We start from the raw sequence: 25364 nt of genomic DNA on the forward strand, positions 1-25364 counted from the left end.
GACTATTTTCTACACAAAATATGCATTTATTATAATGTTGCATTACAAAAGGGCCTTATGTCAGTTACGCCAAGTAAAGGAGAATGTCTTTAGAACATTTAACATGCCTACAGGAGTTCATACAATCGTTGACACACAGAGCAAAATATCAATAGGGTGCTAAGCTGTCCTTCTCTAGTGCCTGAGTGAGGGGAACAAGGCAGGATTAAGGTCATACTGAACTGTAAAATTAAGATAGTGAGGCTGCAATCCTAACTTTGCTTGCCTGGGAGTAAGCCCAGTTCAAATTAAAGGGACCGACATCTGAATAAACATGGTCAGAATTGCAGCAATAGGTGCATTGGACACTCCATTAACTTTGTCTTTAAGGTTCCAAAAGACTCTTGTCTTTTGCTACAAAAGACTAACACGGATACCCCTATGGAATTTAATTAGCTTCGGAAGTGTGCACACAGGGAAGGTAATTGATTTGTAAATAACTATTGGTGGTTAAGATATGCATGTCTGCCATGAACTACAATAATGTAAAATTACTCATGCTTTTTGCATCATCAGAAAATGAACCAGAAAAAAGAATTGTTCAAAATAAATCAGTTGCAGGTGACCAGATGAAAGTGTGAATGAATGCCAGGACAGCACACTGAGGCCCACTTGTACATCCCTAGTCAGGACACATGGACATCTGAGCTTGGATTATAGGCCTCTCTGCAAGCACTCACTCCCTGGCTGAGATGTCCACCCCTAACACACAGACATCAGGAGTAGGACATATCCTTCTTACATATGAACCTGTGAAGCACTCTCAACTATGCTATATCCTTGTGGGATAATATTTATGGGTTGATCAAAGCAGTGCCTTTTCTGTGGTGGCTCTTCAGCTATAAATCCTGGCTGTGCTCCTGGTTGGTTCAGAATTTGCATACAATTTGCACTGTAAGATTTCCTTATTGTTTTATTCTTCGACTGTCGGGAGACAATGGAGGAGTATGCCTTTGAGGTGAAATCAAACTGTTGGAAGGTTACAATGCCTGCTGTGGCTATAGAGCCCAATATAGGAGAGACATACTTTGTTGCAGCTGGGGCAGATGAAGGCATCCGATTCCACTGCTGCAGATGCACCCTGGCGTTTCTTCTCTCTGCTCTCCTCCCAACAGTCATTCCTCCTCTGGTCAGTGCAATGGATGCACCACCTGACTGTCTCCATCTGACTGACTGTCTCTATCATGTTACAATTTTATTTTAGAATGTTTTCTTTACATCAGCTTTGAGCCTATGCAAACATAAAAAAGGTAAAGGTAAAAGACCCTGGATGGTTAAGTTCAGTCAAAGGCGACTATGGGGTTGCGGCACTCATCTCTCTTTCAGGTTGAGGGGGTCGGTGTTTGTCCACAGACAGCTTTCCGGGTCATGTGGCCAGCATGACTAAACTGCTTCTGGTGCAATGGAACACCTTGATGGAAACCAGAGTGCACGGAAATGCCATTTACCTTCCCTCCTCAGCTGTACCTTTTTATCTACTTGCACTGGTGTACTTTCAAACTGCTAGGTTGGCAGGAGCTGAGACAGAGCAACGGGAGCTCACCCAGTCACGGGGATTCAAACCGCTGACCTTCTAATCAGCAAGTCCAAGAGGCTCAGTAGTTTAGACCACAGCACCACTCATGTCCCCTTTACCTTTACCTATGAAAATGTATCTGAGGGCAAACTGCATAAAATTTGGTAGAGTATACATTGGATTGAGCTTCTGATATTAGCCTATATGACATCTATTTGAATTAGGGGAAACACAATAGATAGTATACGGTTCAGGGGAAGCCAACAGGGTTTCTTCCAGATGTTGTTAGACTACAACTCTGGTCATGCCTGACCAATGACCGTGCTGAGTCTGATGGCAGTTGGAGCCCAGTAACATCTGGAGGACACCACATTCACTGCCTTTGATACAATAAATATATTTGTAAATAACTCTGCTTCATTTGGATCAGGCATTCAGGGTCTATGATGGCATGAGAACAGCTCACTAGTTTACACTTGCAGTGGGATCCAATCCCTGCCCGAGCACCAGTACTGCCATGAGCCTTCAGTCCAGTTGCACCATGTGATGTGGGTGGTGCTGTGGTCTAATCCACTGAGCCTCTTTGGCTTGCCAATCAGAAGGTCGGCTTCAAATCCCCACAACAGGGTGAGCTCCCATTGCTCGGTCTCTGCTCGTGCCAACCTAGCAGTTGGAAAGCACGGCAGTGCAAGTAGATAAATAGGTACCCGTGCGGCGGAAAGGTAAATGGCATTTCTGTGCACTCTGGTTTCCATCACAGTGTTCTGTTGTGCCAGAAGTGGTTTAGTCATGCTGGCCACATGACCCAGAAAGCTGTCTGTGGACAAACACCGGCTCCATCAGCCTAAAAGCGAGATGAGCGCCGCAACCCCATAGTCGCCTTTGACTGGACTTAACCATCCAGGGTCCTTTACCTTTTACCAGTTGCACCATCCAGTAGTTACATCTACATGCACGGTACTAGCCTAGTAAAATGATCTGGATGCCTTTTAAGCAAGATTAGGCTGTGGCTACTAGCCACAATAGCTATATTCTGCCTCTGTGGGCAGTATGTTTCTGGAAACCAGTTGCTGGAAACCACAGAAGGGGAGAGTGCTGTTGCATTTGGGGGTCCTGCTTGGTGACATTCCCTTACAGTTCTGGTCTCTTTGACAACAGGAAGCTGGATTAGATGGGCCATTGGCCTATTCCAGCAGACTCTATTTAAGTTCTTATGTTCCTGGAAATAAGACAAAGTGAGTCTCTACGCTGCCTTTCCAAGCAGTTGCTGAAGTTTTATCTATTGGTACCCAAAGACAACATTATGACAGCGAGCGATCTGCATTTTTCTTACACAATCCTCTGTTCAGTATTTGGGCATGCTGTTGTATACAGAATTGGCAGTGGCATATGCTAACTCATAGTGTTGGGTTCAGATTTGCACTGATTGGCTCTACACAGAGTTTGATTTTTTCTTCTTTTCATCTTTTCATCAGGACAGGGATGATAACACAAGAGCAGTTGGCCTTGTATCGTGGTGGCCTGCAGGTTTTGGCAAACAGACTCACCTTGGTTTCTTTGACACAGCATGGTCTAATCAGGATAACCAAATCAATTTTGTCTTTCAGCAAAAATCAAAGCACAGCCAAGGCCAGGGAGCAATCTGGAACATCTTGATCACATAATATCAAAGAAGACACAGATGACAAGGAAACAAATATGTAATGCTTCTAATAGATGACTATCTGCTGCTGAAACAGGGCAAGGGATTTTTTCTTTGTGCTGGAAAAGATAAGATGTAGAATGTTGCAAGTTTCAAGGAGCTTGAAATTGAAGATTTGTTTCTGACTTGGAAGTGCTTTTTAAGCTTTTGACATTCAGCCCCATTCTGGTACCTCAGATCGGTTCCAATACTCCAGAAGATATCAGCAATCACACATACAGTTCAGAGTTGCATAGCTTTCAACATTCCTCCGATGAAAATATGGACATTTTTATGGGAGAAATGTTGGAGAGCATGTCTGCCCTCTGTGCATTTAAGCTGTTCTTACATTTATCTGTAAGTTGCCTTGAGTTCCTGGGGGTTTTTTTTGGGGGGGGGGGAGCATGGCACAAATAAATACATAGCAATAATAGCAGTAATGAATAAAATGAAACACAGGCCTTGCACATGCAGCACATGTGCATTAGGGAAACTGTACCAAGCCAACAGTGGCTGACGCTCCTACACTTTGTGAGCAAGTGTGTTCAGGCCTTTCTTCCAGAGACTGATGGGAGTTGTAGTCAAAAAGGTCCTGGAAGGGCACCATGGTGGGGGGAGGGAAGGAACCCACATGCCTCCTTCCCAATACCGCTGCCACCCCATGGCCCCCTTATGCTGGCTAGGAAAATCAGGGCACCTTGAGATCAAAGCAGAAGCCATGATGGCTTTGACATTCCAGGGCTGTATCAGAAAAATCAGGACACTTGAGGGGTATGGAGATGTTTGATTGTATGGACAGACTTGCCAGAAGACTGGACACTGAGGTCCAGTGCTGAGGGCCTTCTGGCTGTTCCCTCACTGCGAGAAGCGAAGTTACAGGGAACCAGGCAGAGGGCCTTCTCGGTAGTGGTGCCCGCCCTGTGGAATGCCCTCCCTTCAGATTTCAAGGAAATAAACAACTATATGACATCTGAAGACATCTGAAGGCAGCCCTGTTTAGGGAAGTTTTTAATGACTGCTGTTTTAATGTATTTTTAACCTTCTGTTGGAAGCCGCCCAGAGTAGCTGAGGAATCCCAGCCAGATGGGTGGGGTACAAATATTATTATTATTATTATTAATAATAATAATAATAATAATATACTGTTAGCCACAAAGTAGATAGTGAGGTCTGGAGGGCTGTATAAGTCCCCTGGGCCTAAGGCATTTCACATACAAATACTCCTTTATAAGAAGTCTCTTTCCACAACCAGAGAGAAGAGAGTGTTTGGTTTATACTGCTGCAATCTGAGGTACCTCACATGTGTTTGATTGCAGCAGTGCTCTTCTTTGCACATAAACCGCAAGCAAGTTTCCAGGTGAAATAATTGGATTTAAACTGATCTTGTTGTCTTGCGGTTAATTAAAGCAAAGTAGTTAATCCAAGTAGATCAGATTAACTGAATCATGGATTTGCATGCTAACTCACAGAAGACTGTTCTGGTGAGATCGACAGCATCCTGAATGCATAATTTTGAGGGGCTGTTTGATTGGCACGAGGCTGCATCTTGGAAGTCTCACTGAACTTTGTTCTGAGTAAAGCATAACACAGAGAGATCAAAAGTGGGGTTCACAACTGTAAACAAACAAGCACACTTGGTTTGTGGGACCCACCCCCTCTGCGGTTTTTCAATCTATTTTTTAAAAAAATTAAGTACTGAGTAGTTTAACCACTTCTTGACACAGTTCACTCCCACAAGAGGCAGTGATGGTTATCCACTTGGGTGGCTTTAAAAGAGGATTAGACATGGAAGATAAAATGATGCTCTACATCCACTGTCAGAGGGAGGAGGTTTCTCCACAGTTGCTGGAAGCCACAAGAGAAGAGAGTACTGTTTCGCTCAAGTCCTATATGCAGGCATCCCATAAAAATCTGGTGGCCACCGGAAGAACAGGATGCTGGACTAGGTGGTCCAGGGGCCTGATCCACCAAGCTGTTGCTATATTTTTACCTTGTGCTGCTTTTGCTTGCCATTGTTTTACTAACGGTATATAAACTGTTACACTTATTTTTTGTTGTTGTTTAGTCATTTAGTCGTGTCCAACTCTTCATGACCCCATGGACCAGAGCACACCAGGCACTTCTGTCTTCCACTGCATGCCACAGTTTGTTCAAACTCATGTTCATAGCTTTGAGAACACTGTCCAACCATCTCGTCCCCTGTCATCCCCTTCTCCTTGTGCCCTCCATCTTTCCTAACATCAGGGTCTTTTCCAGGGAGTCTTCTCTTCTCATGTGGTGGCCAAAGTACTGGAGCCTCAGCTTCACGATCTGTCCTTCCAGTGAGCACTCAGGGCTGATTTTCTTAAGAATGGATAGGTTTGATCTTCTTGCAGTCCATGGGACTCTCAAGAGTTTCCTCCAGCACAATAATTCAAAAGCATCAATTTACACTTATTTTACTTGTTTGTAATTCTATCATTATATTGCTGCAACCTGCCCTGAGACCTTACCATAAAAGATGGATAAGAAACCTTAGAAATAAATACATAAGCAAATAAGTCTCATTTGATATTTTTAATTCTTCATTAAGAAATTTTCATACTACTCTTTAAAGACAAAATTGGAAATGATTGCTACAGTTTCTGGATACTGTGCCATTATTGATAAGGACTGAAGAGGAAAGTTATGCAATAAGTCCCTGTGATAGTCTCTAACAGTGATTTTATACAGTTTTAAAATTATTTTATCATCGCTTCTGAATTACATTTCAGAATGAAAAAAGTTATATATATTTATTTATGGATTCATCTTTTTTTTGTTCTTGGCAACAAAAATGCAACATGAATCTACTGTCAAGAAATGAAAAGTTCCACATGAAAGTTACAGTTGCTGCTATTTATGGTATAGAAAAGGACAGCAATATAAGATGGCAGGATTGATGTAATTACTACCATATTCTGCTCTCCCATCTTAAATCCACAGATATGTAATAACCCTAGGCAGTCTCGGGGAGAACTGTATGTAGTCAAAAGGGTTGTTCCACTTATCTGTCTGTTCATTTAAGCTTAACTTGTTTCACATGGAGGAAATGTGTTCAGCCTTTGCCTGCATATGTACCATCAACTGACATGTAGTCAAAAATCTCCAAGTGAGACAGATGCTACAAGACAGAGACTGCGTTGTATCAAACTTCTTTGTAGATGTTTTAAGTAGTCCAAATCTGGAACTGTAAGAAAAACAGTGGTAATTTTTTTAAAGGGCTAAGATCTGGAGTGGGAAGGAGCAACAGCCACACAAAACCTATACAAGAAACTATTTGGACTACTTATTTCTGTTGAGAAGATACTCGGAAATACAATAAGCTTGTTCCAGGTGTTGACGCCGACATTTGGAAACTATGAAGGCCTTGAGTTCACAGCTGTATACACAAAGGTTTCCATGTGATCAAAACCCCAATCACAGAATAGTTTTTCCTTTGCAGATGCCTGAATCAAAGAATGGATGCTTAGGGGGGTGTAGTAGCTGGTGGAGAGCTGGTGGAGGCACTGGGTTGTCTCGTGTCTGCAACATTGCTGGTGTTTAGCAGGACAGAGAGGGGCAAGGTGGTGGAGAAATCTGCACTGTGTGACTGTACCAGTGGACCCAATCCTGCGTTCCTGCCAGTGTGCCCACATAGTGCTGAGCTCCCTGCTGCCTTGCTCTTCCACCTCTCCCACCCACCTAGTATGGACCAGTGACGCCACGCATAGGAGCCCAGGTGTGTGGCACCTCTTCAGTGGCCTCTACTGCTAGGAGGTGGAGGGCATGGTCAGATGAGATGGTCTCCCTCCAGCCCTCATTTGGCCCTGTTTGTGGATGGCAACATTTGATAGCAGTTAATAAGGGTTTCTATAAGAGCAAGAGGTAAACCATTAAAATAAATATTCAGAATGTACCCCCCTCCCCAGCCAAGCTAGGTTCTGGATATTTGGTCTCCAAAATGTTGACCGTGCATGCTGAAACTCTCATTTTATATTCTCAGTCAAAATGTAAAGAACCTCCGAGGGGATGCTCCTTAATGTGGAATGTTTCCAAGTATTGCAAGTCAGATACATCCATATTCTGATCATGTTCTCAGCTAACAATGATTTTTTTTCCAGATGCTACTCACTGTTATTATTTATTAAATTTGCATCCTGCTGTTTATCCCTAGATCTCAGGCTGGTTCATAGCATAAAAACAATATAAAACACACAAAAAACGGTAGTACTCACTCTGATAGCAGTAGGGGCATACCGATTTAAAATTTGATGGTGGTTGAACAAGGCTAATTTAATATATCTGTACATTATTGCGCATGTATCTCATTCAAACCCAAGACAGACCCCAAGAAGGGCAACAGAGAATGAATTCCACATTAGCCCTGTTTTGCATTCTAGAAGGGGATGGCAGTGCAGTGATGATATGGTTATGGTGGCTGGGGCCCCCCTATTCACATAGTAACTGGAAAGTGAAAGAAGGGAACTGTTGTTCCTAGACTCCAGAAACAAGAGGCATTGCAGCAGCTGTGATCAGTGCTGGATTTACATATAAGCTAAACAAGCTATAGCTTAGGGCCCCACTCTCTAGCCCCCCCATATACTTCTTCTTAATTGTGTTTCAGTTCAACAATTACTTTGATAAAATACATATTTTGTTATGTGCAAATGGCTTTAGATACCTATTAGGTCCATAAATTACCATATAGCATATATTGAACACAAAAAACAGCGACAATTTGTTGTTGACAATGGACAGCTGGACATATAAAGGGCCCCATTACTTTCAGTAGCTTAGGGTCTCATCAAACCTAAATCTGGCTTGGCTATAATGACTTAAAATGAGTGTTCCACCGAATGCAAACATGCCCCATAAACTTGGGGGTCATATATGAGGCGAATTTAGTTTTCTAGCTCCAGGTTTCCAATTCTTCTAGTTTTTTTTTTTTTTTTAAAAAAAAGCACTGACAGTGATGATAGTAAAGAAGCATATAGAAGCGTCTCCGCAAAACCAATAGTCGTCAGGATTAGCTGATGTCAAATAAATGAGAGAGTCTAGCAATTATCCTTGGTGGTCTATTAAATTAATTTACTATGCAGCCATCTAAAATCTCCTAATAAAATGACACGCTGCGATCCCAGATGTTAACATTTGGATTGATGGGAGATGATAGCCTGCTTAATCCCCCTCTATTGTAGTCCTCCTGGCAGTTTTGAAATCACATCAAGGAGGCTTAATGCGGATGGAAGCCAGCATCTGATTTATGTAGTAACAAAACCTCTTCAAAAAGATGAGATCTTTGTGCCAGTGGCTTTGCTGTCTTTTTAAAAAATGTATCCATGGTAATTGACAGGTTGACCATACATGAGAGCAGTATCCACTCATTATCCACTTAACATGCTACAGCACTCACAACGGCAACGCACACAGCCCTGTGCCTTGATATTGACACTGGATGATCCCCTAGAGACAGGGAAATGACCCTCATTTTAATTTAGCCCCACCAGTGCATACAAATGAGCTTCAAATTAAACTGAGTACCAAATAACTAAAATCCATTTTACAATAATTTGAACATGAATTGTGGCAAGAGTTTTCATTCAGCACCAATTTCGTATAGATTAGCAATGTGTAGCTGTCCCGGTGTCTGGGAAACTCAGACTGCATTGCACTTATGTTCCTGGCAGCATTTTTCTTCTTCTTGTATGGAAGCGGAAATCTGTAGGAAGCGGACATGAAAACTTTTGAAGACACAGGCAGTGATAATAATAATAATAATAATAATAATAATAATAATAATAATAATAATTTATTTGTACCCCGCCCATCTGGCTGGGTTTCCCCAGCCACTCTGGGCGGCTTCCAGAAAAACCAAAAATACACTAAAATATCACAGATTAAAAACTTCCCTGAACAGGGCTGCCTTAAGATGTCTTCTGAATGTCAGGTAGTTATTTATCGCTTTGACATCTGATGGGAGGGCATTCCACAGGGCGGGCGCCACTACCGAGAAGGCCCTCTGCCTGGTTCCCTGTAGCTTTGCTTCTCGCAATGAGGGAACCGCCAGAAGGCCCTCGGCGCTGGACCTCAGCGTCCGGGCAGAACGATGGCGGTGGAGACGCTCCTTCAGGTATACTGGGCCGAGGCCGTTTAGGGCTTTAAAGGTCAACACCAGCACTTTGAATTGCGCTCGGAAACGTACTGGGAGCCAATGTAGGTCTTTCAAGACCGGTGTTATGTGGTCTCGGCGGCCGCCCCCAGTCACCAGTCTAGCTGCCGCATTCTGGATTAGTTGTAGTTTCTGAGTCACCTTCAAAGGTAGCCCCACGTAGAGCGCATTGCAGTAGTCCAAGCGGGAGATAACCAGAGCATGCACCACTCTGGCGAGACAGTCTGCGGGCAGGTAGGGTCTCAGCCTGCGTACCAGGTGGAGTTGGTAGACAGCTGCCCTGGATACAGAATTGACCTGCGCCTCCATGGACAGCTGTGAGTCCAAAATGACTCCCAGGCTGCGCACCTGGTCCTTCAGGGGCACAGTTACCCTATTCAGGACCAGGGAGTCCTCCACACCAGCCCGCCCCCTGTCCCCCAAAAACAGTACTTCTGTCTTGTCAGGATTCAACCTCAATCCATTAGCCGCCATCCATCCTCCATCCACCTCCAGGCACTCACACAGGACCTTCACCGCCTTCACTGGTTCTGATTTGAAAGAGAGGTAGAGCTGGGTATCATCTGCATATTGATGGACACCCAGTCCAAACCCCCTGATGATCTCTCCCAGCGGCTTCATATAGATGTTAAAAAGCATGGGGGAGAGGACGGAACCCTGAGGCACCCCACAAGTGAGGGCCCAGGGGTCTGAACGCTCATCCCCCACCACCACTTTCTGAACACGGCCCAGGAGGAAGGAGCGAAACCACTGTATAACAGTGCCCCCAGCTCCCAGCCCCTCTAGACGGTCCAGAAGGATGTTATGGTTGATTGTATCAAAGGCCGCTGAGAGATCCAGCAGAACTAGGAAACAACTCTCACCTTTGTCCCTAGCTCGCCGGAGATCATCAACCAGCGCGACCAAGGCAGTTTCAGTCCCATGATGATCTTAGATGCTCAGATTATATGCAAGCAATCACTCATGATTTTTTCAGGATTGCCTTCAGTGTGCCAAACCAGTGTTTAGTAATTTAAACTGCAATCCTGCACAGTCATATCTCCAGGTTAGTCCTGTTGAACTAAGTGCAGTTTACTTTAGAGTAGGCATGTACAGAATTGCACTGTACATTCAGACTGTGTTAAAAAAAGAAAACAGTCATTCTAAAGCATGGGTAGGTAAACTAAGGCTCGGGGGGCGGATCCAGCCCAATCACCTTCTAAATCAAGCCTGTGTGTTTTTAAATGAATAGAATGTGCATCTGTGGGTTATTTGTGGGGCCTGTGTGGTGTTTTTACATGAGTAGAATGTGTGCTTTTATTTAAAATGCATCTCTGGGTTATTTGTGGGGCATAGGAATTCATTCACCCCCCCCAAAAAAAATATAGTCCGCACCCCCCACAAGGTCTGAGGGACAGTGGACCAGCCCCCTGCTGAAAAAGTCTGCTGACCCCTGTTCTAAAGGTACCAGAAATAAAGGTGATGGTGGGGATTGAAACGTAGAGCGATGGGAACCTTTCACATCACACATTTAAAGCACTACGATACCCTTTGAATAGTTGTGACTTCCCCCAAAGGATTCTGGGAGTTGTAGCTTTTTAAGAGTGCTGAGAGTTGTTAGGAGACTCCCCATTCCTTTTGCAGAATTACGATTTCCAGAATGGTTTATCAATCCCTCTTCCCAAGGAACTCTGCAAATTATAGCTCTGTGAGGGGGATGGGGGGGGGTCTTCTAACAACTCTCGTTGCCTGTAATGACTAGCTTCAAAGATTCTTTTGGCGAAACCATGACTGCTTAAGTTGATATCATAGTCTTTAAATGTATTGTGTGAAAGCGGCCATAGTTCAACCTTGAGAACCAGTGCATGCTTTATCTTTCTGCAAGACACATAAAGCCAATTTACACAAGAGAGTTGTTCTATCAAGAGTTAAAGATGTCATTCTTGCTTACACGTTAAATGTGTTCATCCATCTACATATGCTGGAGCCCAAGCAAAGACTTGTAATCTACTATCTTTGCTGGATCAAGCTTTTGAGTGGGGTAAGCAGGTATACATGCAAAAAGACAGGAGCATTCAAGTGATTTTCACACATATGCCCACATTCCATTTTTCGGAACTTGTGCAGGAAAACTGCCATGTGTAGATATAGTTTTTTTGTCAAGTGTCTTTTCCAAGTGTCTTTTCCAAGCATGTTTGTCATTGCCAGATACCCCTGATTTGATTTCTCTGCATATGGCACTACACCGAAGGGGTGGAATCACATTACCCTTTCCTATAGCTAAAATTATATTCCAAAAATAAGTTAGAGTGATGGTTTATTAGACAAACAGAAACTGAAGGCAAAAAATTAAGGAAATGCTCGCCCCCCCCTCAGTTCTGTGCCCTGACAAGACACTAAACAGGCGCCTGTAAGTTTGGTAACATGAGGAAAATATATCTGCAGGCTTCTGGGTATAAAATATTCAATACCTAAGCATATGGCTTTATTATGCTGCCCCGCTACTGTCAAACTCAGCAGATACCAACTGAGATGCGTCAAAGACATCACTCAATTGATTAAAAGGGAATCAACACTATTTCATTGTGTTACATTATTCTTTAGAACAGGAGGTCATTTATCCACTGCATTCAGCTGTATAGAATAAAATACTAAAATATAGCATAGGAAGATTATTAATATATAGTTGCTTGAAGCTCCGGGGATGACACTTGTGAATCACGGGCAGCCATGTAAATTGTAAATCGAAACCGTCAATTTTGTTTGGTAGAACACTACAGTCAGCAAGTTTCTGATCAGACGGGAGCAGCTTTCTGAATCTTATAGGAGCAATTGTCACTTTGCAATACTCCCTCATTCATAGGCTTCACTTAGTGCCGTGGTTCTTTATCATCCATGGTTCTTTTCTCAACCCCCTCACCTATTTTCCTGTTAACTGCCACTGCTGGGTAGGGAAAACCCCAAGTCTTGTTCCACAAACTCTGTTCTCTGAATACAACAATGAAGCCCATTCAATGTACTGTAGTATTTGTACTGGTGGAGGCAGGAGCAGAGGAGGAGGGGTGCGGTGGGTGTGGTTCACCCCAGGTGTCACCACTGAGGGTTGTGTTGTGACAAAATGCCGGGCAGCGCTCACTGTGGGACTTGCAGCATGCCCGAGTCATGCGTCTCTCCATGGTCCGCCCATTGCCTCCCCCCCCAGCTGTAGGGTGGCTGAGTGGGAGGAGGCAGGCAGACTCCAGAGGCCCCACGGTGCACCCCACCCATATGGGTTGCTCGCCCCGCCTCTGGGCACACCGCCCCAGGCACCCGAGCAGCTTCCTCCGCCACTAGGTGGAGGTTGATAAGAGAAAGGAACACCAGATGAGCACAGCTAATCTTTTATGTGCCGTCTTGAAAGACCTACACTGGCTCCCAGTACGTTTCCAAACACAATTCAAAGTGTTGGTGCTGACCTTTAAAGCCCTAAACGGCCTCGGTCCAGTATACCTGAAGGAGTGTCTCCACCCCCAGCGTTCTGCCCGGACACTGAGGTCCAGTGCTGAGGGCCTTCTGGCGGTTTCCTCGCTGCGAGAAGCCAAGTTACAGGGAACCAAGCAGAGGGCCTTCTTGGTAGTGGTACCTGCCCTGTGGAACGCCCTCCCACCAGATGTCAAAGAGAAAAACAACTACCAGACTTTTAGAAGACATCTGAAGGCTGCCTTGTTTAGGGAAGCTTTTAATGTTTAATAGGTTATTGTATTTTAATATTCTGTTGGATTGGCTGAATAGAAAGTGGGGGATACAATTGCTCCTGTTGGAATCAGTCAGTGGCGTAGCGTGGGGGGTGCAGGGGGGGCCGGCCGCACCGGGCGCAACCTCTGGGGGTTAGGGTTAGGGGGCGCAAATCCACGGGTTAGGGGGTGCAAATTACTTGCCTTGCCCCGGGTGCTGACAACCCACGCTACGCCACTGGAATCAGTGGGACTTGCTTCAGGGAGATGGCTGTTTCATGCTTTCTTATGTGAGCCACCATGTGCTCCAGTTTAGAGGAAAGGTGGGGTATATACAATATCAAATGAATAAAAAACAAAATTACCATGTTAGTTGGACCATGTAGACCCCATAGAACAAAGCCATTCCTCTTCTTGCCCTTTCAGTGCCTGATATCAGCCCCTCTTTCTGTCTCACTTAATTTCCCTTACAGTAAGCCTTTGACTCCACAGTGAATAAATAGAGTCTGGCAGGATTAATGTTTGCAAATTTTCTTTTAAACTATTCATTTAGCCATAAACCCAAGATGTGTCTCTGAAGATGTACATGTCTAATCTCCTTAGTCACCTTTCATCAGGACTTGTCTGTAAAATCTTGCGTGATGGGCCTGGGAGACTCCTACAAGTGACTGTGAAATGGAACAGCTACCTCAAGTAGCATCTGCTGAAATCCCCAAAGTCATCAAGGCAGCTCCTGATGGGAAGGATAATATCCTTCACTATGTTGCTGATGTACCAGTGCAAAAAGGAGTCACCTATTTTTCATGAATTATTGGGTAAGCATGTGCAGACCCATCACAGTAAACGATGAATATTTAATTCAAAAATAGAGGAGCTTCATCTTTGCAGCTAAAGAAATAGATGCCATCTTAATCCAGAAGAAGGAGGAGGAGGAGGAGGAGGAGGATAATTTATTATTTTTACCTCACCCATATGGCTGGGTTTCCCCAGCCACTCTGGGCGGCTTCCAACAAACAGGGCTGCCTTCAGATGTCTTCTAAAAGTCAGGTAGTTGTTTATGTCCTTGACATCTGGTGGGAGGGTGTTCCACAGGGCAGGCGCCACTACTGAGAAGGCCCTCTGCCTGGTTCCCTGTAACTTCACTTCTCACAGTGAGGGGACTGCCAGAAGGCCCTCGGAGCTGGACCTCAGTGTCTGGGCTGAACGATGGGGATGTAGACGCTCCTTCAGGTATACTGGGCCAAAGGGAAATTAAAGCATTTTCTTTCTGCATCAGGCTGCTCTGGGTCTTGGACTTCAGCCCTGATGAAAGCTCCTCTCAGCAGAAGAGCAAAGTTCCTGTGGCAGCCCCTATAACAAATGGGGAATCAATAGTCCTAGATGAACAGGCCAAGACTGCTTACATAGAAAACATGCAATCCTGAGGTAGATCTAATGTTAGCAACCCCTTTGTTAGGAGCCCCTCCCAGATATAGACCTCTCCTCATAATCTCCAGAGCTGTTATTATAAGAAGGTAATAAATGCTCTTCTAAATTCCACGCTATCCAAACATCAGACAAGTCAAGTTATGGGTAGGCTAAAGTTAGGAGAAGAAATGAAGCAGTGCTGGTAATAAGGGGGATATTAACCACAAAACAAATGTATGAGTTTTATATTAATTTAGCTGTCAAAACTGCCCCCAAAAGAATTGTGGGAAAACAATAGCATAAATAATAGCTTCATATAATGGTAGTTTGCGTGTGTAGGTCCCCAGACCACCCCTCAAATAATTTCACACATCACATCACACGTAATTTTAGTTTTGGTTTTTGGGCACTATTTTGGCCACAGCTTTATTAAAATACAAAATCTGTGAGTGGTTGTTTAGACATTGGTTATAACTATCTGTCCCCCCGCCAGGGACAGAACTGACATTCCGAGCTCTGATCGGAAGCCAGTAGAAGGGAAAGTCAATGTTGGGAATCAGTTGAGCGTCAGACCACGCCGCTCACCCAACCAGCTCCCCAAGGCTTGCCGGCCTTGGTCCCACGACAGGGATTGGACGAAATCGTGGCAAGCCCCAGGATTCCTTTAACAGAATTCCCTTCAGCACAATAGGAGGGGCAGGCACAGCCTATCCTGACCCCTCCACCACCAGCTATTTATAACCAATGCCTAACCGCAACCTTACAAGTTGTGACGAATTGCTAAGTAGTAGGCAAAAACCAAATGGCAACAGCCAATCAGCCAAATGGCAAAATTCCTACTAGGCCCCTGCACCAAGACAGACGACCCCATGACAGGCAAAGCAAGGTCAACCGGAAAACAGGGCGGGCGGGCGGGTGATCCGAAGCACTCTGCAAATTAGAAAGGAAAACCAAAGAGCCCCGATATTTAAAGGCTAATGGTCCCACCCACCAACTTGCAACATGCAATTTGCCCCAGCAACCCGGTCATCCAATCAATGCCCCAGGCAATAGCCATAAACCTGCCCGGCAACACAGGGCTGGCCTGGTGGCCCACACCGCAACACGCACTCTCATTTAATTGGAGAATGCGCTTTACAGACATGCTCAAATCTTTTAGTTTAATAGGTTGCTAGAGCCAACATCTGGGATGCACATTATCAAAAGAAAAATACTAATCAAATATTAAAACTAAACGGCTCATTTTAGCTGTGACAAACATTTTACACAATATTCTCTTCTTTTGTGTGATTAATCCATATTTTAATATAAATACTTTGTGGATAATCAGCTGTAAAATTAGGATCATTGTGGTTAACATTCCTGGTGCAAACTAGAAGTCTACTTTGTAATATGGAACAGGTGTAGGAAAAAGGTTCCTTTTTTTATGTCCTTCGTTGAATTTATCTTTAAAGCACTTTAATAGAAAACTGCTGACCGAAGGTGTAACAAACTGCTTTAGAAAGCACAAGTAAATGAAATATAATGCTAGAGCAAACAATAAAATTGATAAATCAACTTAACCAATGAGAATCTGCGGAAGATGTAACCTTGCAACTATGAACTGTGATGTACAATGTAGTCTTGCTCTTAAAACTATATAGAACATTGCTGGGATTATCAATGGAGGAGCAACAGGCAATTGCTCAAGTCTTTTCATTGATTCCAATGTCCAGAATGTACCTGCCTTTTCAGGGGAGGCTGATATAATTTCTTTTGCATCATACATTTCTTTTCTTTTGCACGTAGCTGCATTACAAACAGTTTTATGGTGGTTCTTCTACTAGCTCCCAACGATTCTGGTAAAATGGATTCTAGAAAAAGATAGCATAGGTATACCACTTAGAAATTCATATAACAGGAGACAGATTTATCTTATTTTTATTGAAGTTGAAGTTCGAATGGAAAATACTCACAAATATTTATGTTTTCCTACTTGGAACGTTTTGAGAGAGTGAAATAAATTCATTTTCAGGCTTTCATTTTTCATGTTCAGGGCAGGATTCCCATCAACAGCAGACCTGCACAAGGACCTCCATTTGCACAACTGGGTTTGCCTCCCCCTGCACACCCACCATGCCCCCAAAATTGGCTCTGGTGTACAGAATATTTGTGCAGATGGAATGATTTGAGGAGCACAATATTGACTTCTACCCAAAGTGTGATAGGCTTTGCCAGGTTGGACGTGGGAGAATGTACATTTACTTTTACATGGACCAATAAAGGAAAGGCAATAAAGGGAGCCATGGCTGTTGCTATCTGTCCTTCTTCCCTTCTTGTAGTAGTTAGCATTGCTATATGTTTGCAGTCATTCAGACAACAGAAAGACAGTAAACAAAGGGGTCATGGGGAAGGATGGGGATTTTTTAAACTGAGTTCACATTTAAATGTGAATTTTCCCAATTTCTAAAACAGTAAGCAAACAAATGATAGCCAGCTTTCAAATACTGCAATCCTCCAATTTTTCAATGTGGTTCTTCAGCCAAATAATGTGCCCTGCCACCACATCTTCCTTCACTGAAAGATAAATGCATGTTCTCCAAGTTGCAATCTGACAATGCTAATCACAGCAAATAAAAGCAGTACTTATTGTGTCTCTCAGTGAACAGTCATAGAATTTAAGTTTGCATAATCACCACCACAGAAGAAAAACACTGTCACTTACCGCAAACATGACTGAAGACATTTATGCATGCATGAATTCATGTGACATTCAGTCTTTCGTCATTAGTCTTCAAAGCAGTTTTCTCAGGCAGTTGAAACCTGGATACTGACCCCAGAGTCCTCATGGGAGTCAGGTGACATCAGGGAGGCAGACTCAGGCCAGTCTCTGCAAATGTGCTCCTTCTCAGTCTGGGCTCCTCGTGTGGTGAGACAGGTGGCTACGTATAAAATTATCACTTTGTGCTGCTACATTATCTGACCACCTGCTGCCTCAAGTATTTGCCAGCCCTTGGATGGGAATGCCTGATATTTACATCTTAAAATTAGTAACAAATGGGAAGAATAGAAAGATAATATCTGTTTTCTTAAATAGTTTAAACATGATTTAAACAAACCTAAGTATCTAAGGCAGAGTGAGGTGGCCGCCTCAGACAACCTGCACTGTATCCCTTAAGTGAACCTTCTGTCCTCCGTTGCATTGTCTCATTGTGATTCTATAGTATTGATTCAACAACCAATCAAGTTGGCTTCTGTTTATGGAAAGAGTGGTGGTGGGACAATCTTGCATTTCACCTTGGGCAGCAAGATGTCTTGAGACAGATCTGAGTGCCTCATCACTTGACAGTCATCACGATTAAAAATTTGTATCCAGTGGGACTTCCTCTTGCTCTCCTTTTCCCATGAACCTCAAAAATCTGCTCTGGAGGGTCCTCCAGCCCCCTAGAGCAGATTTTGAGGATGTACACAGAGGAGAGGAAAGGAAAGATAGAGGGAGTTCTATTGTGCAAGTCAACTGTGTGAGTGGAACAGCAGTGCTGGATACAACCCAATGGTGTCAGATGATAGAACACTTCAGTGTTCAGTGTGTTTCACAAATGCAACCTATCACTTGATGATGCACAGTGATAAACATGCATGTGTGAACTCACTCTGTGAAGTGCCATCACTTCATTGATTATATAGCAGCTTTCTCTTACTCGAGTAATTGGGTCCCGATGTACTCTAAACTTTATACTAGGAGTGGGGAACTTGTGGGCCTCCAGATGGTCAATGATCAGGGATGATGGGAGCTGAAGTCTAAAAACCTCTGGAGGGCTATGGGTTCTCCACTTCACATACTAACACTGATCCTTGATCTAAAATCAGTAAGTACCATGCAGCTAGGTCAGCCCATGGTAAACCAGGATAACTGCTTGGAAGCCTATCTAGCATTAAGCAGCATATTAATTAATTAAATAATGAATTAATTAATTGTCACAGGAGGAAACATTGCATAGCAAATGAACCATTGTGTTCCAAAATACCTGCTTCTACTAAAATTCAATATTCTGCAGTTCATCTTCAATAAGGAATAACTGGAAGCTAGAGGCAGACAGGCTAGAGGACTGAAAAACCCCACCACCCAAAATTACAGGTAACTGGTTTCCTGTAAAGATGATGATATTATTGATGAGCCATTGGTGATGATTTTCAGATGGTGAGCTTGTAGCTGATTATTCAACAGGAAAATTTATTCCAGTCATTCCTAAGGACTGTAGTCATCTGCAAAAGAAGCCTACAAAGTATCCTCAGATGCCACCTCCAAGTACTGGCTGTGAAGTACAGAAGGGCTCTTTATGTAGTGGATTCTACCAGATGCCAGAGAAACCAGTCCACTTTGCATGACTTTATGATTAGAGTGTCATGCACTGGCATATCTGACACAGGTGTACCTCAACACTCTCCAGCATAAAATCATTTCATTGTGATGTGATGACTTTTACTTTAAGTCTCAGGATCGGGCTACAAGTTAGCAAGCATCTATGCTCAATGGGCATATTCACCTTATACCTTCCTGTAGTTGTTGAGGCATAGACCTGCACCACAACAACTACCTTTTCAAAACAACAACAACACCCAAACATGGCAGAGGCGAAGATCTTTGCCACGAGATCCCTTACTAAAGTTCCTTTCTGGCAAAAGTTTCCTGAATTGCATGGGATTGGACTAGATGATCCTTGGAATCTTTTCCAACCCTTCTATTATTCTGATAGCAATGGTCCCCCTTAGAAGAATCATTCTGCTTCAAGCATGGAAGATGCAAGACTTCCTTTTTGCTGTTGATTCAGCAGTGGGGAAAGCAAGGAAACATAGTTATAAGGATTGTTCCCCCTCAACAGGGATAATAGAGGAGCTGTGCTTATGGAAGGGATGCAAGTCTCACTTATATTATCGCTGCCCTAAAAATAAAGTTCTTGTACAAAGCTTCTTTGCTGTTTAATACCTTCCCCCTCTGCTGACTCAGTTGCTCCAGGAACTGCTGCTTCTTTCATGCAGATGAAGGGAACCATTTTGTCCTAGAGGAGCCAAGGGATAGTGTTTTTCCAGGGCCCAAACTGGAAAACGGGAGCCAAGTCTGAGGCTTTGCCCAGTGTATGCTGACTCATCCTCCAATTGGTAGATGCCAATTACAGCAAGAGACAGTTTTCGTAAGTCAAGCATAAATGTTACACATATGAATCGATACTCACAAACACATACAGTCCAATCTGGGTAAATTAACTTATATAAAATTTCATTAGTTTGAGCTGCCAAGCCTTTTAACTACATCATATCGTCAGAGCTGATTAATGAGGCCAGCCCATGTGATGAAAGCCAAGGCTGCATGTTGTCTTTCATAAATAATATAGAAATTATTGCTGTCTGCAATGAAGAAACATGCTGTCAGTGAAGAATTAGGAAAGTTCCTAACAGATGAGGAGCTAATTGATCCCTAAATTATTCATACCATTTCTCTGGGCGCTCATATACCACTGGTGGCTTTTTTTCACCCTCTGAGCATAATGCCATTATCCTGAAAATAATTTCTTGAGATGTAGCTGGCTTTTTTTGCCATGCATTTCGAGTTAAGGGGAGGGAGTGAAAAACTGTGCCCATTAACATACAGATTTCATTTTATACGGAATATAAGAGACAGTTTGCATGCGACTAATGAAGACAGCAAAATCAGCAAGCGTTTCTCTCTTGGTGTAGTTTTGTAGTAGCAACTCCATTTTCATGAAAGGAAGGGTAAACATTATCACCATTAATTATCTCCATTGCTCAGCTTGTATTTCCACTTATCTATTCTCGTGGAAAGTCCAGTTATCATGCACTAAAATAAACTTAACTCATCACCACAGTTCGCTTCAGTGTGCCTGGAATTGTGCATTACTTCCTCCAACTTGAAAATGTCTTATTGTCACACTTTCAGGGGCCCATCTCCATCAGAGCAAGGTTCTTGTCTCTCAAAAGATACTCCCCACTTTGAATCATTGCCATCTTACAGCTAGAAGTGGCTGGACTCATCAGGGGAGGGAGAAGGAACAGATGATAGACCTTGCTGCCAGTTCCTACATGTTGATTCGTCCAATAAAGATATTGCTGAACTGTGAATTTTAGAGTTATTCTCTGCGTGTATCTTACACATCTCATCGTACGGAAACATTAATGTTAACTGATCTTGGATCTACACTCCAACTGACAGCTGCAATAAATTGGTCTGAGAGTGGTTGAATTGACTATGGTCACTTGGAGAGATTGAAGGCTAATCAGGTTTTGAACCTGATATGTCCATATTTATCAAACTCTAGACAAGCCTCCATCATTCTGGTGTTTTCTACTTGTATGGGCTACAATTCCTATCAGAGCCAGCCACCATGGCTAATAATCAAGGATGATGAAAGTTGTATTCAACAGCATCTGGGGGGGCAAAACAGTGGGGAAGGTTCCTCTAGACATTATGGGTGGTCTTCAACTAAGGATGAGCACTGGTGTAATGGGATTTTCCTGCTTTCCTCCTCTATCCCCAAATTTGATCTGGAGGAAGAAAACCCAGAACAGATTTATGAGGCATGTAGGGGGAAGAGAGGGGGGAAATGTTCCACTGCACAAGGAGAAATTGTTGCACTGATGGAATATTCACTTTAGCACTATGCTGAATAAAACCCCAGGTTTTGTTAAAAAAACACACACCACACCACTGAATCTTAAAGGTGGTCATGACAATATGAAACAGTTGCAACTGCTACTTTTCTGAGCCAAACCGTGTTGCAAAAACAAAATGAAAGCAACCAACACATCGGTCCTGTTTGTTTTTATTGTAGCTAACAGCAGCTCGCCATTTTAAAAGCATCAGCCATATTTCATGCAAAACATTTTGTGACCAAGCTAACAGCTTGTGTTTCAAATTCCAAGCAATAAAACTACCCAAAATTAAATTATGGGAGAATTTCTGCCAGTCTGCTCCGTCACACTTCCCCTTTTCTGACCCATTACATCCAACCCTCACAGCTGCCTCTGTTCTCCTGGTTCTTTGGGGGACTTTTACTTGGGCGTTCATCAGGTCAACCCCGACAGTCCAGTGTCTCCTGAAAATGATCTGTCAACGCTGCTACTCACTGATATTTATTGGCAAGTCTCACTGAAAAGAATGTGAGTTTGCAGCCAATGAGTCTTGATGGGTCAGACCAATACAATTCTAAACCAACTCTCTTAAACTTGATGCCAAATCCTTTGATCAGGTGAATTGTTTTTCACTGAAATGGACTGGCTGTGTTGCGCTCACAACAGTTGTATTATTTTCCAGCAAAAGTGGTAACAGCAGATGTCACTTGAGTTAACTGAGAAGTTAGCAACTGTCAAATGATAAGGAATAAAAAAAGGAACTAACAGCATAATCCATGATATAATGATGAATGCCAAACATCTGCTTCTGAGAATCATAATTAAAAAAACAAACAGGAATGACAAATTCCTTTTGAAACCAACATTTAACATTCGGGGAGCATGTCATATCTAAATAATACTTTGAATCTCCATGGAACTCTGCTTTGACCTTTCCTGTGGACTCAAGGTACTCATTGGATATAGATCCTGTTTGCTTTACTTCTCTCTATAAGCTCTAGCACTTGTTATTGTTTCTTCTTCATATTTGTCACCTGTACATTGAAATATGGAAAGTGTTGGTGATTTTAAGGCAGGAAGAAACAGTTGCTTTCCCCCTCTAGGTCTATAACTTTGGGGCCAAGCAATTTTCCATTAACAAATCAATGAGAATGGAGAGCTCAATGGCCGCACATAGCATTACCCATCATTAAAATGTCACTTTTGATTGGATTTTGTCATCACGTTCTTGGGGTGAAAATGGACATCCATTCTATGAAGTTGAAGTAAGTTGTTTGAAAATGGCCACTTGAACTGATGCAGTGACTCCCCCGTCCTCCCGGAGTCGTGCCATTTTGTTTGTGTCCATTGGCCCCTCCCCATGGCTGCTGAAGAGCATCCTGGGTTCTTGCCAGACCCAGTTTTGAATTCTGGCCAATCCATGGTGGCCTGGGGTGGGGCAGGGCCTGGGAGCAGACCGTGCACCAGCAGTCTTCACTTTGGTCTGCTCCCCGGCCATTTAAGCGGGCCAACGCTGCCCTCTGCAGAAGTAAGTTGTTTGAAAACACATTATGTACTCTAAAACCAAAGCTTTCAGAATGCTGCAGATGGATATTCAACCCACTTCCACCAAACTTTAGAATGTCTAGCTGTCTGTCTTCACCCTTATATGTCATTCCTTTTTCTGGGATTCATGCCATGACTTTCCACCCATCAAAACATCTTGTCATTGGTAAGTCACTCAACATTACAGTCACCATAGAGACTGACAGTCAAGTACCACATCGTCTCATACTTGTGCCTAAAACATTGCATTCATGCCCATAATTAGGGTAAACACTTCAAGCCAGCTAAATTAATTATTTTCCTTTTCAAATTAGGGGGAAATCCAGATGCAGATGCCAAAACCCTGTCTAAAACCTTAGAGAGCCACTGCCAACCAGTGTAGACAACAGTGAATTCCATGAACCAGTAGTCAGACTCAGCATAATGTAGTTTCCTATGTTCCTGGGCACGGCCAGAATCTCAGACTGACACTTTCCAGGCCTTACAATCTAACAGCTCCAATAGACACCTCAGCCTTTGAGCTTAGACTACTTTACAAGTCACCTTGATGTTTTTCCATACAACGGACACTTAGACTCAGGCTTCGTCAACCCTCCATATCCTCCATTGTTGCCTTTTCTGGGCAACTGTTGCTTCTCTGGATGGTTGAGAATATAGGTAAACCTATGTCCCTTCATGCTCTTCTAAACCCCTAGTATCACTTGCCTCCCTCAAATAAAGCGGTATATTCCCCCCTTCCCCTATAAAGCATTAGCATGTAGTAGTTTGAGTTTAAATTGACAAAGACCCAAGCTTCTAATTTTGTGCTTGCACTTTCCCTCTTCCATATTCTATTCCCATTTCTCTGGCTCATCTTTCTTTAACCTTCATTTTAGCTCTGCATTTTTAATTTTTTTTGCCAAGTTGTTAATTTTTTATTCAGAACAGTGGTTGACTGTCCAATCAACAACATCCTTTGGGAGGTTCACGCTAAGTTTGAACAGTGTACACTTAAAATCTTAAAACATTCATTAAAACATTGAAAACATTTGGAAAGAAAACCAATCACTTTCCTGCCTAAAAACCGACACAAGTGGTATAACAGCATCTTAAACCCAGTAGAAATAAGGACAAGAACATAATGCTTGGAGAATAAAAGCTCATCAGCTGGTATGAAAAGAGCTTAATGTAAGCACCAGGTGAGTCTTGTTGGGGTAGTCATTTTCTAACTGAGACACCATCACTAAAAAGTACCGTTTTCTTAGCAACCACTCACTTTATTTCTTTAAGTGGGAGAACCTGGTTAATGATCTCTGGTGAAGATCTCAAGCCCCAGAGGAGGCAATATTTCAGGTAACGAGGCCACATCATTTAGAACTTTACACCTGATGCCACATTACATCCTTGCTTGTTATTCAACTTCCATAGGTTTTGAATCAAATCTATTCAGCAATTATTCCCAGTCCACCACTTGATTATGATTGCTGGATTAGCCCTTAAACTGATGGACCTATCCCCACTGAAAATATTTCAGCCACTTTCTTCCTTGATATTTCCATAGTGTGGGATGTAACATAAGCAGTCAAGTACAACATTTCCTGTTTGCCCAGAGTAGACACGCAGGGGATTGTTACTCCAGCCAGGAGGACTTCCTGTCACACTTGGTCTGGAGCACGCTCCCCCTGCATGTGACCAAGTAGGTGGGAGTGACCCTGGCACGCTGCCCTCTTCCTCTCACTCCTTCTTTGCCTTATTCCATCTTGATGTTCTTTTGCTGTCTGCTGGCTCTCAGCCAGCAGCACATGGGCTCAGTCCCCATATGGGATGAATCCACACTTTCTTCTGTAACTACAAGCTAAAGCCTGCCTTCAGGATCATACTGTGGACTGAATGTAAGTAAACATCTTATTACTTTTAAAAGAAGACAGTTGTGTCTTTGTTGTTGTTGTTTTTAAGAAGGAACAAAGGGGATTTACCAGGAACAAATCCAATCTGGACAAGCCAGACTGGATTGCTTAAATTAGGAGATTCTAACAAATCTACCAACTAATTTCCTGCAATATACAGGGGAATGTACTCTGTTCCCAGCTCGCTAGCATGAGTGAAGAAGGATAATATTAAATCAATATATCCTCTCCTACTATCCTCAACATTTCCACACATAGCAACTACAGGCCTTTTCAAGCACTTCTTAAAACAAACTGCAACACAGTTTAAACCTAAGATTCTTTGGAAGAAGTTATGTGTTTTCAATGTGCTTTAAATTTGTGGTGGAGCTCAGCCCCAGATGGTCAACCTAAAATTCAATCATTTATGACCCACTGTCCTACTCACGGTATCATTGTTGCACTCCAGGTTTAGATTAAAAATGAGACTGAGGTCAGTTGGTCTCTCTCTGGTTACCAGAACTCCAGCTTTCATTCTTGCTGATTCTACGGCACTCAAAACATCTGTAACCACTTGTCAGTGAATCAAATGGTCATAGCATCTGCTGGATGGCTCAGCTTACGCTTCAGATCTTAGCAGGCAGGTTTTGTGTAACAAAACGTATTATTCTAATTAGCACTCTTTTGGGCAAGGAGATCAATATTTCAATTGTCAGGGAGATTACATTACATTTTCACCTTTTGAGATTGTTGCCTATATCAGAGGCTGGGGTCTGCAGAAAAGGGAAACCTGCAGTTAGGGACTTTATACAGGTTTTTCAAA

General features: G+C 43.0%; 1 long non-coding RNA gene across 5 annotated transcripts in view; it reads right to left on the reverse strand.

Moving 5' to 3' along the window:
• Positions 1-8821: 8821 nt before the first annotated feature.
• The window catches only part of LOC309349108, a 77311-nt gene continuing 60768 nt past the window's right edge, over positions 8822-25364 (reverse strand). For 4 of the 5 annotated variants that reach the window (XR_014159716.1, XR_014159717.1, XR_014159718.1 and 1 more), the window contains one exon: positions 16091-16357. This is a non-coding gene — a long non-coding RNA (uncharacterized lncRNA). Of the gene's footprint in view, positions 8956-16090; positions 16358-25364 lie in introns of those variants that run through there. The other variant, XR_014159715.1, reaches the window with a different exon arrangement.

Source organism: Podarcis erhardii (genome assembly GCF_964252035.2).
Source record: "Podarcis erhardii genome assembly, chromosome: 8".
NCBI lineage: Eukaryota > Metazoa > Chordata > Lepidosauria > Squamata > Lacertidae > Podarcis > Podarcis erhardii.